We start from the raw sequence: 6147 nt of genomic DNA, 5'->3' as shown, positions 1-6147 counted from the left end.
CTGTCAATATTATATAGGTAATATAAAATTAAAATTACTAATTCAATAATGTTGTGTAAAATAATTATTTCATAATTTCATATAAACTTTCTTTAGTCTTACAAAGTTAGAAAATACTTATTGTTATGCATGTGTAATGTGTATGGAAATATATATCATTTTAAACCCCTTACAAATAATATTTTAAACTTTATAATATTATACATTTAAAAAAGTAAAATAAAATTATGTACAAAAACTATAATAGATTTGAAATTTTAGAAACTAACATGTAGAACGACAAAGGAATTATAGAACGGAAAACATGTATATGTACATGAATCGGTTGTGTAAATATTCAATGCAAATGTGGCCCAATCGTATACAGAGAGGACGAAGGCGCACATAATTAAGATACGATTTTAATTACTTTTCAACCCGACATAGAGAGACGTTTGAATTTGAAATGATAATTATTATGTATAGCAGTATAATATGTTTCCTGTAAAAGAGGTAAATTAAAACATAAAATTAATTTTAATATATTTATAATATTTTTTTTTAGCATTTCATAAAATATATTCTCCAGCATATTTAATATTTGCATAGATAATTGATATGCTATATTTCTTATTGTATTTTATATGAATGTCTTAAAAAAAAAAAACTATTTTAATTAAATCGTTATATAAGGTCATTGTCGTTATAGTAAAACTAAAACTAAAACTTTATTTTTAAAATATGTTATATACGTCATATGTGAACCAAAAGTTAGTAGTTGAAAGTAGTTTGTAACAAGAAATAATAACAATGATTACATCAATCGAATTATATCATGATAACATTTTGGTATCACATTATTACGACATTGTATTAATATATTTATTATTGTATTATATCAATATATATTATCCTCTCGGGCTTCAGCTCTCGCATAATCTCGTTCCAATACTGTAGATGCGGAAAATTTATCTCAAGATGAAATTAAACTTTAAACACACATTTTTATTTCTTTACATTAAAAATTATATGATAACTATTGTCTATTGTTACAATAAAATAATTAATGAATTGCAATACTATTACAAATATTTAATAAATGGGGTCACACTGTCACCATTTCAATCATCGCTCGATGATCTGTTGAATATATAAATAAATTAGGATAGATAATAGTTCGAATTGTTATAATATTTAGATAATGTGTAACAAATATATATATATTTGAAAACTATTGGGTTTTAATTTTTATATTAATCAAATAAAGGCGTTATTGACATTATTAACATTATATTTAGAATTAATTTTAAATTTGCAGTAGGTATTTTTACTCTTTTACTTCCATTACACGGACCTATTATATGGACCACATTTTATGTATGAGTTGAATATACCTACTTCAATATTAATTTTGTATTTGCTTAAATCATTAAAAAAAAAAAAATTGTATGGTTAAATAAATATTTAGTATTTCTATTCGTGACCATTCGTAGGTTATACAGGGCCAATATTATAAATAATTTATAATTATCAAATTTTAAACTGACTTCGTATATACCAGCTATGGAGTAAAATAAAATGTGTCTACAATATGTATACTAAGGGTAGTCAATATACTATTTCGACTTTTAGTTCTTAGAAAACATTAAATAAAAGATTAAAACAAAATTGATAGTTACCACCAACAACAGTATTAGGTACAAAATATATTCAAAAAATAACTATTGATCGAGTAAGCAAATCGATTCCTCGGAAAGCGCGAACCACTGTGGCTGCCAAAAAAATTTACAATCAACTTAACTATCTGCTCGTCTAACAAACTCTTTAAAAGAATGTATTTGGCAGCTACAGAGAAATCTGTTGATTTACTCACCACGTGCATTGCGCACGGGTACCTATATATTCAGTTTATTGGATTGGTTATCTATAATACATAGCAGTAAATAATCGAAGAGGGATTATTGCTTGTCATTGGAGTTTCCATGGCTTTTTTTTGGAAAAGGTATCTTTATTTCAAAAATGTATAAACATATTATTATAATGTAATGTTGCACGGAAAAAAAAACAAAAAAAAAATAACCCCTATATTTGGTATACATAAATAGGTTTTTAATATATCATTCATTTTGAGGGAGGTGCCTATGACATATATTGGTACCTTGACTAACGGATTTTGTTTTTAAAGTTTGATCGAAAGAATTCTTCTATATTATTTGAATTACAGATAGATAAATACTATAATATTATATTGGCACCTATACAGCTATACTTATATAAAATGAGACGTAATTTAATTAAAAAATATTTATAAAGGTTCATTTTATGATGAATGTACAGTTAGTAGTTTAGTACTGCAATATAAATCATACTACATCTATTTCTATACTCAGTGGCGGCTATTGTCATTTACTATAATATGTGTATCAGTCGGTATTCTTGAAATATATAGGATAGCTGCCACTATCTAAACCAATATGTAATATGTATTATAAATAATTATAATTAAGTATTTAACCATAGTAATATTATTAACTACAGCGAGTGTACATGCCTTTTGTTAACATTATTGCATGATTAAAATATTAAATATGAATTTTATAATGGAATTATATTTTTATTTATATTATGTAATATATAAAATATACTATATACATACATCATCTAACAAAAATCAATGTAATCTTATTTCGAAATAAATTTTGTTTTTGAAACATTAAAACTCAATCGGATAACCAGGCAACTTTTCAAATAGAATTTGTGTTGATATAATATAATAATAAAATAATTGTACGCGTATATAATATTATTACGGTTTATGGTTTTTAGATTCTTCAAAGTTTCAATTAATTTTTGTTTACATACACTTTTCAAATACTATCAGCTTACAGCGAACTTATTAATTCTTGATTTAAAATTGAAGTAACATTTATAGAGCCAGCGCGAGGGAAGTGTAGGAAGTGCGACCGTACAGGGCCTTACGCCCAGTGCGACGACAATGGTCCTCAAGCTTCTTTTATGAGACTTGTGAGTAGGGGGACGAATTTAAGTAAATTAAAAAAATACACATGTTAGTCCTTACTCGATAGAAAATCGCATAATATATTTTATAAATAAAAAGATGAATAGTAATTTTTCCACTGTATAGGAACTTATACATATTATACAATTTTTGTAAGACCTAACTAATTGTTTACCTGTTACTCTCGTGTAGGAACTTACTAATTCCCTGTAAATCATACCATCACTCGCCGGCATTGATTAAACTGATAATGATCAATAAATAACAATATACCTACAATATTAAGTTACAACAAAAATATTCACATAACCAACCCAGTACCTAGGTACATCATTTAAAAAGCACGCATATAGAACTCTTGTCATTACTCACTAATAAGTACTGAGAATAATATTCTGATTAATGTTTTTTTTATTCTTTAATACCTAAAAATTGAAATATATTATAACTAAATTCTAAAATATTAAATACCTATATAGTAGGTATAGGATAGGTATACTGAACAATTGTATCATAGGTATTAAAGAAATTTATTTTTAATTCTAACTAGAATATGAAAGGAAGATACAATAGTAATAAATAGTTAAATTCAATAATAAATTCAAATTTGATAAATAATTGAAACAATTAATAAAAAGTAGATCGCAGTCGGTAGGATTCGAACCTACGCTCCCAGAGGGAATCTGATTTCTAGTCAGACGCCTTAACCGCTCGGCCACGACTGCCCTGTGATAGAGGTTCGAAAAATACCACTATTTAAATAATTTTACCGATATCAATCATAAAGATTTTAATAATTACTTATTAACTAGTCGGTTTGTTTAAAATGTATAATTCTGTAATAAAATTTTAAATTTTAATATCCACTTACTGAAGACTTAAAAATGTTAAGTCTCTCATATTAAGTTGTTCTATATCATATATAAATTTAAAAAGGTGGATAAGTGGATGTCGCTCTGCTGTACGGTAGGTTACAAGTGGGTCGCTGTAATGGATGGTGTTAAATTTGAATTCAATGATATAATATCATTGTATAAGAAAAACGATTCTGAGCGAAAACGGTCAGTCAGCCATGATTTTACCAAGTATATTTGATGATATTATTGTGAATAAAGTAATTTAAATATAACCTATTTACGTGGAGCCTTGTTTTAAATTTTCAATCCTTAGCCATAAAAGTTAAAAATTTATAAATTTTTAACTACAAAATAATTAATAAATTATAAATTTGATAAATGTTGTCAAAATTTGAACTTTAAATGCTTATAAAAAAAAATTGTGCCTATGTATTTTTAATATTCTTCAACTGCTATTAGAACGATATATCAGGAGCCTTATATTAAATTTTCACGCTTTTTTACCCAACAAATAAAAATTTATTGATATTTATAGAAAAAAAACTAAAAAAATTGAAAACTGACAATGTCCGTAAACAGCTCAAAAAGAGTCAAAATATTTTCAACATTTTATGGTGTATAGAAAATGCTAATATAAACATTCAGTGAAATTTTCAAGTATCTACAGTCATTCGTTTTTTAATTACAATAAAATAAGAAAATTGTTACATGAGAAATCGAGTAAATATCAAATGTTGTAAAAATATAAATTTCAGACGCTCATAAAAATTTAATTTAAGTTTCTTCTAGACATTTTTTTTTTGATAAAGGTAGACAAACTTATGAGTAATCTTATATTACATTTTCAAATCTTAGATTTGAAAAGAAAAATTTTTATGAATTCTCATCAAAATAATTTGCTATTTTTCGTGATTTTTCCGTATTTTGTCAAAATTTGAACTTTAAATGCTTATAATTAAAAACTGTGACTAAGGATTTTTAATTTTTTTCATCTGCCTTTGAAACAATAACCTAGGAGCCTTCTATTAAATTTTCAAGCTTTTTTACTCAACAGATAAAATTTTATTGATATTTATAGAAAAAAAAACTAAGAAAATTGAAAACTGACAATGGCCGTAAACAGCTCAAAAAGAGTCAAAATATTTTGTAAATTTTATGGTGTATAGAAAATGCAAATATAAACAACCAGTGAAAATTTCATGCATCTACGGTCATTTGTTTTAGAGTTACACCAATAACCAAAATCGATTTTGTTAAAAATCGATTTTGCGTAAAAATTCCCGTTTTTCCTTAATTTTTCTTTTGTTTTTCACATCGCTTTTGAAAACTACTGGGAAATTAAAATTTTGACCTCCCCAATGCACCAACGATATTCACTTTCCCATCGAACAAGATACTGAAGTCGAAAATCGAAGCATTATTTCGACTACTTATCGTGTACACAGACACAAAAATAAAAAAATAAAAAAAAATAAAAAAAAAAAACACACATCATTGTAAAATCAATACATTCATCGTTTCACTCAGAATCTAAAATATCGAAAATATGTGTGCAGTTTATTTGTCCATCTACTAACTACTTTACTTAGAATCATTTATCGTATACAATAAATAATAATTTATTGAGTTTATTGAATTGATTAAATAAATTAAACTTAGGTACTATTCATCAAAAGCAAGCTCTCCATTTATTTTATAATTAATTTTTAAAATAATGGCAGATGGCTGCTGTTCACGCGAGTAGCTCATGGAAAATGAGGAATTGTTTTTTTCAGTCACATTATTTTCCACTTTTACTAAGAAAATATTTCATTTATAAAGTAGATACTACACCACTTTTACTAAGAAAATATACATATAGTACTTTATATTAAGTATTTTCTCATTATATTTTCTATAGACTTTTTGGACAATATTTATAAAAGCAAATATTACAATTATTTTTCATTTGTTTTTAGGGGCTAAATTAAATACAATTTTGAGTAATCTAAGACGCTATAATCCACCTCCCACCGATTTTCACCAATGCACGTAGATGAAATATTTGCAGTCTATTATTTTCAACAGTATATTTTTTAATCTCTTTTGAACTTTAGTATGTACATGAATTTTTACTTAGGCGTTGTAGTGTCGTGTATTCAGATATGTATTTATAATTGCGGTGATTGTTTTTATATATTTTAGCATTTTATTGGTGCTTATAAAATTAAACCTTATAATTAAATTTGGGAAATTTGACAAATTCGGGAATCAATAGTTATAGTAGTTTTAAGTCCTTATATACCTATAATA

The 6147-nt window shown here is 25.4% G+C and overlaps 1 non-coding gene across 1 annotated transcript; it reads right to left on the bottom strand.

Moving 5' to 3' along the window:
* Positions 1–3641: 3641 nt before the first annotated feature.
* On the bottom strand, positions 3642–3723 carry Trnas-aga (transfer RNA serine (anticodon AGA)). The gene has a single exon. It is a non-coding gene; the product is annotated as a tRNA-Ser (tRNA).
* Positions 3724–6147: the final 2424 nt, after the last annotated feature.

This window comes from Metopolophium dirhodum, chromosome 3 (assembly GCF_019925205.1).
Source record: "Metopolophium dirhodum isolate CAU chromosome 3, ASM1992520v1, whole genome shotgun sequence".
NCBI classification, from domain to species: Eukaryota; Metazoa; Arthropoda; class Insecta; order Hemiptera; family Aphididae; genus Metopolophium; species Metopolophium dirhodum.
This window is presented reverse-complemented; position numbering and strand designations above follow the sequence as displayed.